The following is a 10,208-nucleotide window of genomic DNA, read 5'->3' as shown; positions in this document are numbered from 1 at the left end:
CTGCGTCGGAGGAGCCAAGAAAGAAGATTGAAGATGCCGCTTGATTGAAGACATAGCCCGGATGGAAGACTTCTGCTCTGCCGCTTGATTGAAGACATCGCCTGGATGGAAGACTTCTTCTTTGCCGCTTGGATGAAGACATCGCCCGAATGGAAGACTTCTTCTCTGCCGCTTGATTGAAGACATTGCCCGGATCAGATGAAGAGTTCGGCCCGGGTGGGTGAAGGCAAGGTAGGGAGATCTTCAGGGGGGTAGTGTTAGGTTTATTTAAGGGGGGTTTGGGTTAGAGTAGGGGTATGTGGGTGGTGGGTTGTAATGTTGGGGGGTGGTATTGTGTTTTTTTTTACAGGCAAAAGAGCTGATTTCTTTGGGGCATGTCCAGCAAAAAGCCCTTTTAAGGGCTGGTAAGGTAATAGAGCTGTTAACTTTTTTAATTTAGATTAGGTTAGGGAATTTTTTTTATTTTGGGGGGCTTTGTTATTTTATTAGGGGGCTTAGAATAGGTGTAATTAGCTTAAAAATCTTGTAATCTTTTTTTATTTTTTGTAATTTAGTGGGGTTTTTTTGTAATTTAGTTTAGTTTATTTAATTGTATTTTAGTTTAGATATTTGTAGTTTATTTAATTTATTGATAGTGTAGGTGTATTTGTAACTTAGGTTAGGATTTATTTTACAGGTAAATTGGTAATTATTTTAACTAGGTAGCTATTAAATAGTTATTAACTATTTAATAGCTATTGTACCTAGTTAAAATAAATACCAAGTTACCTGTAAAATAAATATAAACCCTAAAATAGCTGCAATGTAATTATTAATTACATTGTAGCTATCTTAGGGTTTATTTTATAGGTAAGTATTTAGATTTAAATAGGAATATTTTAATTAATAATATTAATATTAATTTGATTTATTTTAATAAGAATTTAGTTAGGGGTGTTAGAGTTAGATAGGGTTATTATACTTAATCTATATATAATATAATAACTTATATAATTAGGGTTAATATAGTTAATATATATATAATAACTATATTAACTATATTAACCCTAATATAATTAGGGTTAATTTAGTTAATATATATAATATAATAACTATATTAACTATATTAACCCTAATGTAATTAGGGTTAATATAGTTAATACAGGTGGCGGCGGTGTAGGGGGATTTAGATTAGATGCAAAAGAGCTGATTACTTTGTGACAATGCCCCGCCAAAAGCCCTTTTAAGAGCTGGTAAAAGAGCTGATTACTTTGGGGAAATGCCCCGCAAAAAGCCCTTTTAAGGGCTGGCAATAGAGCTGTTTCTTTGGGGCAATGTCATGCAAAAGGCCCTTTAAGGGCTGGTAATAGAGGTTATTACTTTAGGGGAATTAGATTAGGGGTTAATGTATTTAATATAGCTGGCGGCGGTGTAGGGGGATTAAATTAGGGGTTAATTAATTTAATATAGCTGGGGGCGGTGTAGGGGGATTAGATTAGGGGTTAATAATTTTAATATAGCTGGTGGCGGGGTAGGAGCTCACATTAGGGGGTAGTTTAATGTAGCTGGCAGCGGTGTAAGGGGCTCACATTAGGGGGTAGTTTAATGTAGGTGGTGGCGGGGTAGGAGCTCACATTAGGAGGTAGTTTAATGTAGTTGGCGGTGGTGTAAGGGGCTCACATTAGGGGGTAGTTTAATGTAGGTGGCCGCGGTGTAAGGAGCTCACATTAGGGGGTAGTTTAATGTAGGTGGCCGCAGGGTAGGAGCTCACATTAGGGGGTAGTTTAATGTAGGTGGCGGCGGGGTCCGGGAGCGGCGGTTTAGGGGTTAATAACTTTATTAGGTGGTGGCAGGGTCCGGGAGCGGCGGTTTAGGGGTTAATAAATTTTTTATTATTAGGAGAGTGAGGGGGATAGCGGATAGAGGGTTAGACGTGTCGGGCTATGTTTGGGAGGCGTGTTAGACAGTATGGAAGATTTAATACTTTAGTCAGGTTTTGTAGGCGCCGGCAGTTTCTAAAGTGCCGTAAGTCACTGGCGACTCCAGAAATTTGTACTTATGCAGATTTCTGGACATCGCAGGTTTATCAGACTTACGGCACTTTAGCATCTGACGGCGGGGTATAATGGATAGCTTGAGTTGCGAGCTGAAACTACGGGCGGCGGGGGTTCCCTCGCTTGCGCCGCAAACTACGATCTATATCGGATTGCGCCCCTGGTGTTACCTCAATCATATGAGGTAAGTGACTTGCATGGGTAGGAAACATTTCCACACTGTGGTAAATATTTTTTTCCTTTACTCCGTGTTATTACCTACTGTTGATGTAGTGAAAAGGTGTAATTTTTATTTTTATTTGTACACACAACTTAATGCAGTTATTTGTTTAAAAAATATAAAGATTTATTTGCAAAAGATAAATTGGTATCAATGCTCAATTTAAAAGTTTTGCTGCTCAAAAAACTGCAGGAGTAATTTTCACTTAGTTTCTGTATTTGTGGTACTATGGCTATTATAAGTCCATAGATAAGAGGGAGTGATTTTATCAATGCTAGTTTGACTTGCAATATAGACTAGTTTAACCCTTGTGCTGAATACACAAAGTGTCCTGTAGGGACTGGCAGGCTGCCAGAAATTTCACATCCAGCATAAGCAAAATAAAATAAAGCAAATCAGTTCACTTCCCTGTGTTCCATTTTGGGTCCTGTTATGAGGTACAAGAGACAGCTCCGGTATCCGTGTGTCTGTTTAGCCCAGACAGTGGAGACTGGAAGTGACGTCACCACTGCTCGTAGCTCCGCCCTTATGCATTTTGTGATTTGATCACTTCATCAGAGGGCACCCCCCTTGCCATCCTCCTCCAGGAACCTCTTATTTGTAGGCAAAGTGGGAGAGGCTTGTATCAATGGTGATATGTGTATTTTGTAACCTTTTCTGTGTATTTGGCCAAGGCTGTATGTGTATATATGGAACAATATTTGTCCCCTGCTTCATTTAGTATTATTTAACAGAAAAATGAAAGGGGACTAAGAGAATACACTATGTTTACACTTAGGTTAGTTTTATTCCCTAAGGGAACACAAATATATGCATGTGCACATATAAAAACAAAACATATATTATTATTCTTTATAATCCATATTCATATTTAGAACGAACTTAGAAGGGCAGGCCAAATACATACATATTGTTTACAAACCTAAAGCTGTTTGCTAGTGTGTTGGCATGTCTTATTAACTCTAATTCACTGTTATATGTTGTAATGAATCTACATGTTTCATTAGTTTCTGTTTTTTTAAGTTCTAATTTTTTTCGGGGATTTATCAGTTGTTCTCTGTTTGTAGTTTTTACTCTTCCATACGATTCTTTTATTATGTGGTTTGAGTATTTATTTTCTTTAAACTTTTCTTTTAAGATGCATGCTGCATCTTCAAAGTCACTATTCTTTGTACAACTCCTTTTTAATCTCTGGAATTGACCATACGGATATTTTTGATCCATTTTGGATGGTGGTTACTCATGGCGTGCAGATAGCCATTTGTATCTGTTAATTTAGTCTAGTTTTTTGTGTGTATTTTAATATTCTCTATATAAATAGTGATGTCTAGGAAGTTAATTTTGTGTTTACCCCATTCTTGGGTCAACTTTAAATTCAAACAATTATCATTTAGATGCTGTATGAATTTTGTCAGGCTGTTCTCAGTGCCTTTCCAAATCAGAAAGATATCATCTATGAATCTTTTCCATAGTATTATATCTTTTTGATACCTGTTGTTTTGCCAGATTTTAGTGTCCTCAAAATTTCCCATGTACAAGTTGACGAAACTTGGAGCAAATTTTGTTCCCATGGCCGTTCCCCATTTTTGGAGATAGATCTTTTTATCAAACTCAAAGTAATTCTTTGATAAGACAAATTTAATGCACTTTTCTAGGAACAAACTTGGTCCTCCCGTATGTTAGTGTTTTTTTTTATTGAATCTCTGCACACCTCTATCCCCATTTCATGTGGGATGGAGGTGTACAATGACGATACATCTAATGTTACCAGATAATATGTTTCTTCCCACTGTATCCCTTGCAGAATTGATAACAAGTGTGGGGTGTCCCTCAGATAAGTTCTTAAGTTTAATACTATTGGCTGTAAAAAGCTATTAATGTGGGTCTACCTGGGGGATTTTGTCTATTTTTGTGTATCTTAGGGAGGTGATAGAAAACTGCCACTTTTGGGTTGTCCTGTAAGAATTTATATTCGTCATTAGTGAGTATATTCTAGTTTTTTGCTTGTGTTAGCAGATTAGTATATTGAGTAATGTATGTGGCAGTGGGGTCTGACTTTAAGATTTGGTATGTCTTAGTATTTGATAGAAGGTTGTTCGCTTCTTTCATATATAGGCCGAAATATCAAAGGTCTTGCGGACCTGATCCGACAGTGCGGATCAGGTCCGCAAGACCTCACTGAATGCAGAGAGCAATACGCTCTCCGTATTCAGAATTGCACCAGCAGCTCACAAGAGCTGCTGGTGCAACACCGCCCCCTGCAGACTCGTGGCCACTGGGCCGCCAGCAGGGGGGTGTCAATCAACCCGATCGTACTCGATCGGGTTGAATTGTGGCGATTCCTGTCCGCCTCCTCAGAGCAGGCGGACAGGGTTATGGAGCAGCGGTCTTTAGACCGCTGCTTCATAATTGCTGTTTCTGGCGAGTCTGAAGACTCACCAGAAACACGGGCCCTCAAGCTACATTCAGAGCTTGATAAATGGGCCTCATAGTCTGACTTGTCTTGTATAACAATTGCCACTCCCTTGTCCGCCTCTCTGAAAACAATGTCCTGATTTGTCTTTAGTTTTATTAGGGCATCTTTTTCTTTTAGTGTTAGATTACGTTTTTTCTCTTTGAGATTTTTGCATAGATTTTCTAGATCTTGTATCACTAACTCTTTAAACAGTGATATAAATTTCCCTTTCAAATGTACGGGATAGAAAATCGATTTTTGGCTTAAACTTAGTATGTTGAACAATTCTTTCCACTTCCAAAATTGTGTAAATATCCATATCGGTAGTGGTATTTTCCTCACTTAGTTGCATTAAGTGTGTTAGGGCTTCTTCGTCTCCCTGGGTGAGTGTGATTGTATTGCTATCCTTTGTTCTTTCATTGTTCTTTTTCAGGAAGAGTCTCTGTAAAGTTAATTTGCAAGTACATTTTTTTACATCGATTAAATAAATTGAATAATTTTGGGCCCTTGATAGGGGTAAAAGATAGGCCCTTTTAAAAAGGTCTAGCTCTATATTAGAAAATGTGTGTTTTGAAAGGTTATATACTTTTAACTTTTGCTTGTTCCATAGTCTTTTTATTTAATGTCATTGCTTATTTTGTCCTTTAATCTTTACCTGTTTTCCTCCTCTACACCCTTGTCTCTTTGATATCTTCTTCTCAGAATATGTGATTTACATTATACAGTGCTCATGTGACCTTCTTTATGTGGGTCGCACAAAAAGAACTTTAAAAAAAAGATGCTTGGAACATATAAACAGCATCAAAGATGGGGATATGTCATATGGAGTTTTAAAACACTTTGCAGAAATTCACAACAAAGATCCCAGAGATTTCAAAATTAAAGCAATATAACAGATATTGAAGTCAAAAGGTGGAGAAAGACTAATGGAGCTCAGAGAGAGAAAGAGAAACATTCTGGATCCACTACCTTAACTTTCAAACCCTTGGGCATGAACAAAGACATAGATCTAGCAGCCTTCTTATAAATACAGCACTTTAAATACTTTTCCTCACTAGGATTTAGAGTTAATAAGACATGCCAACAAACTAGCAAACAGCTTTAAGTTTGTAACCAATATGTATGTTTACAACTTTGTGATTATGTTATCTTAGGTACACATTTCATCTCTACTGCAATGGGAAGGTTGTTTGATATTAGACACAGGTTGACCTGTAATTCAAATGTTGTGGTTTATCTTATCACATGCTATATATGCAATAAACAATACTTTTGTAGAACCACTAGATTATTGGAGGATCGCATTAGGGAACACTTACTGTCTATAAAACATGATCTCCCCAGAACCCCTGTTGCAAAACATTTTGCTTCCCATTTTGTTACACATAATTTGCCTTTGAATGATAGTAACCTTTGCACTATGTTTGGATTTCAGGGCATACACAGAAGCATCAAAGGGGGAGATAGACTAGCTGTTCTTAATAGGAAAGTAACCTCTTAGGTATTAATGAAATCACTGACTTAAGGTACTTTGTAGATTAATACTGTATCCCATGGCCTCCTTTGGTTTCTCTTGACCTATTGCATCTATTTATATATATATATATATATATTATTTTACCACGCTTATACTCAAGAACACATTGACTTCTACGCATATTTATAAGCTTGTTGATCTTATAATACCAATATGAGAGGGTTAATAAAATTTTCAAAAAGGAGGATTGGTTTTATAAAGCTGGCACTAGTTACAAGTGTGTGTAAGGGAATAATGGACTCTTAGTCTGGTGCTTCCCCCCCAGTAATAACTGATATGAGAACAGGAAGTTGGAATAGGTCCAACCAAAGTGGGGGTTTATTAAAGCACTCTTCCCTATTAAAGGAGTAGTGATGATTATTAAAAGCTATATACTTTAATTAATTCATATTAAAAGTGAGAATAATTACTCTCCAGGTGAACAACAACTCAACAACAAGTCAAAAAGAGCTAAAATTAAAAATGTACAATCACCCCCCTGTTTCCTGGCCGATATCTGCAGCCGTCGGCATCAGGTTTCAGAGGTGAAAGACGTGTAAAACTGTGTATTCAGTAAAAAACCTGTTTCAGCTGTCTGGGCAGCCTTTGTCAATGTTTAGAAGTAGGCAAACCGAAGCCCGGGTGCCACCTTGTTTTATACACTATCAAACTGATATTCAGCCAATCAGAGGGTACCTGGCCAAACAACACCCTCCCGTCTACCAATCATGACTTAAAGGTTGTTTATCCAATCAATGCTAATATTTGCCTATCTGGCCCCCCTATGTGTAAAATCACAAGTGCTCGTATATCCTAGGGGCCTGTAAAAACTGCTCTCAGCAGCGTGGTTGGTCGGTGACATAAGGCCGGGGCGGTATCCTCTTAATGTTTCATAAACTGTGTATGTCACTGACATCTCAAAACTGATTTGGGGCTCATCATACTGTTTCTAGCCCACATTTCTAGTAATCCATTGTGGGGTTTGTGCTATGATGTAGCCAAATGTCTTAGGTGTGTTCCATAACTAAGATGTTATGGCACTTTGGATTACTAGAAATGTGGGCAAGTTTACTATAACATTTAGAGGATACCACCCCTTGCTTTACATCACCGACCAACCACGCTGCTGAGAGCAGTTTTTACATGTTCCTAGGATATACGAGCACTTGTAATTTGACACACAGGGGGGGCCGGATAGGCAAATATTAGCATCGATTGGGTATACAACCTTTATGTCATGATTGGTAGATGGGAGTGCGTTGTTTGGCCAGGTACCCTCTGATTGGCTGAATATCGGTTTGATAGTATATAAGACAAGGTGCCACCCGGGCTTCGATTTGCCTACTTCTAAACATTGACAAAGGCTGCCCAGACAGACGAAACACGTTTGTTACTGAATACACAGTTTTACATGTATTTCATCCCTGACACCTGATGCCGACGGTTGCAGATATCGGCCAGGAAACAGGGGGGTGATTGTACATTTTTAATTTTAGCTCTTTTTGACTTGTTGTTGACTTGTTGTTCACTTGGAGAGTAATTATTCTCTCTTTTAATATGAATTATTAAAGTATATAGCTTTTAATAATCATCGCTACTCCTTTAATAGGGAAGAGTGCTTTAATAAACCCCCACTTTGGTTGGACCTATTCCAACTTCCTGTTCTCATAAGGGTTAATAACATTACAGTCCATCATATTAAAATCTATATTCTTATATATTTCCAATTTTCCAATTCATATATAATAGCTTCACATAATTATTATCTTATTTCATCTGGAATATATCAGTAAAGAACTTTTCTCAGTTTCTTAGTTTCACAAATATATGAATATTGATTTGATTCTGGATACACTACATTATCTATAGACATTTTTTATGTGCTGATTATTAGTCTTAACACTCAAAAACGTTTTCTTCTCACATCATACTCTTTTCACCTATTTATATGACTTTACATTATTCACAACTGCTTTAATTCCCACTTTAATTATTTACACTATATATCTGTATTTATATATTTAGAAATATGTATTTATGAATAAATAGAACATGTTTTGTTATGTGCTGTGTAGTGACAAATATGGTTAAAATGACTATGTAGTGTACAAATATAGATTTGATTAAAAAGTTATGTATAAATGTGTATGTGTGGGAATAGAGTACACAGAGAGATGCCAACTTCAAAGCAATCTCTCTACCTGGGATACACAATAGAACACATACACAATAGAAGTTGTAACACATACAAAATAGAACACAAGGCAGTCCCCTTCTAACAAAAGTGTAGCTCTAGTTACCTCCCTAGGTGATATTACACATTGAATAGTAATAGAGGTTGTAGCTGTCTGCCTCCTGTGGAGATATTACACATGCCGTCCCCTTAGTAAGCAGACAGGGGAAGTGGTAACAATGTCAGGTGGGAAAGTAAGGTAGGGGGTGAGCTGCTTTCATCCTCTGGGAGACATGACACTTCAAAGAAAGAATTGATTGGTTGGAGACACTAAAATTACCTCCTGGGGAGATAGCCAACATAACAGGGGATGGCCTGAGGAATGGCCTGTCTCTAACATGGGAGGACAACCTTTTAAAAGAAGGTTTAGGACACACACAGTTTAGGAAGAAAGGTTTTTGATAAGTGCACACTCACACACAGACCCCCACCCTGTAATAACTGTTAGATAGGTTACAGTGTGTGTTTGGGAATATGACTGAAAACCAATGGTGGTAAAATCTGAGAACAACGATAAATCATGTAATGAACTGAATTATAAGATTGTGGATTTAAGAGTGCATGCAGTTGCAACTAGTGGAGAATTGATTGAAAAAGAAAAGTTGTGTGACATGTTAACAGAAGTGAATGAAAGGTTGAAAGAGAGAATTTTGGAGCTTGAAAGGGAAGTTGATGAATGTAGGCATGCAACTAATATGGCATTTAATAAAATGACTGAAAGCATGGCTCCTGGTAATAGGTCTCCTGCAACTAAAATTCCTGAGTCTGTTAGTAATTCAGGAATTGGAGATGCAGGATACAAGAGTATTTATCCATGGGAAGATCTTAAACAAGCAATAGTAACAACTCTCCCTGCTGCCCCAACCAGAACAACTACTGTACTGAACCATGATAATATTGGGGAGGTGCAGTTAGTCACTAAACACTTAAAGCCACAGAAAATGGGTGCCATAGTAAGGGAAATTGGTAATATTCCACAGCATGATATTAATCGTTTTTTACAGTGATTTTGTAATTTTCAAAGAGTGAAAGAAATGTATAGCCTGACAAATGATAACAGGGAAAGAGTGTTGCAGAGAGTGGATGGAAATGGATTGTGCATCAGGATTGTACAAACATGTGGTGAGCAGCGTAGAACAAGGGATATATTGAGAGAAATTTTGAGAGCGCTTTATGGAATTTCATCTAATGTGTCATTATTTGGAAAAATTAAGCCGTTAAAACAAGAGTCTACCTATGAGTTGTCGGCAAGGTTTGCCACAGTTATGGAACAATTGATTGTTAGTAATCCTGGTTTTGAAAGGGGGGACTAGTGCATAGAGTAATGTTTTTAGATGCAATGGAAGAAGAGATTAGAGATGAAATATTATTTGTAACCCCAGATCCATCAGAAATGTGTGACATTTTATTAAGAGCTAATAATCTGTGGCGAAGGAAAATTAAAAATGAAAGCTTTGCTGTTGATGGGTAGAGGGACATGAGAGGAGAGAAAGGTCTGATTTGTATTTACAGAAACCATCTAGACTGAATAGATCACAACATATAGGGGGCTATAGAGGTCAGCGAGACTAGACAGATAGAAGGAAAAGAGTGGTAAAATATTAAAACCATGGGTACCTTTTCATGAAATTAAGAATGAGAGAGATAGCTTACAGGAAGAATTAAATAAAGTCTAGTGTGAATTTGATAAGATCAAGAAGGCAGAGTCTAAGGTAGCTGCTGTAGAAGATAGTCATGTGACTCACCCAAAT

The 10,208-nt window shown here is 37.4% G+C and overlaps 1 pseudogene; it reads left to right on the top strand.

Moving 5' to 3' along the window:
* The first annotated feature begins 8,945 nt into the window (after positions 1 to 8,945).
* Positions 8,946 to 9,928, top strand: LOC128652335 (uncharacterized; annotated as a pseudogene).
* Positions 9,929 to 10,208: the final 280 nt, after the last annotated feature.

The sequence above is a fragment of the Bombina bombina genome, chromosome 3 (genome assembly GCF_027579735.1).
Source record: "Bombina bombina isolate aBomBom1 chromosome 3, aBomBom1.pri, whole genome shotgun sequence".
NCBI classification, from domain to species: Eukaryota; Metazoa; Chordata; class Amphibia; order Anura; family Bombinatoridae; genus Bombina; species Bombina bombina.
The sequence above is the reverse complement of the archived record's forward strand: the minus strand, read 5'-3'. Positions and strand labels throughout refer to the sequence as shown.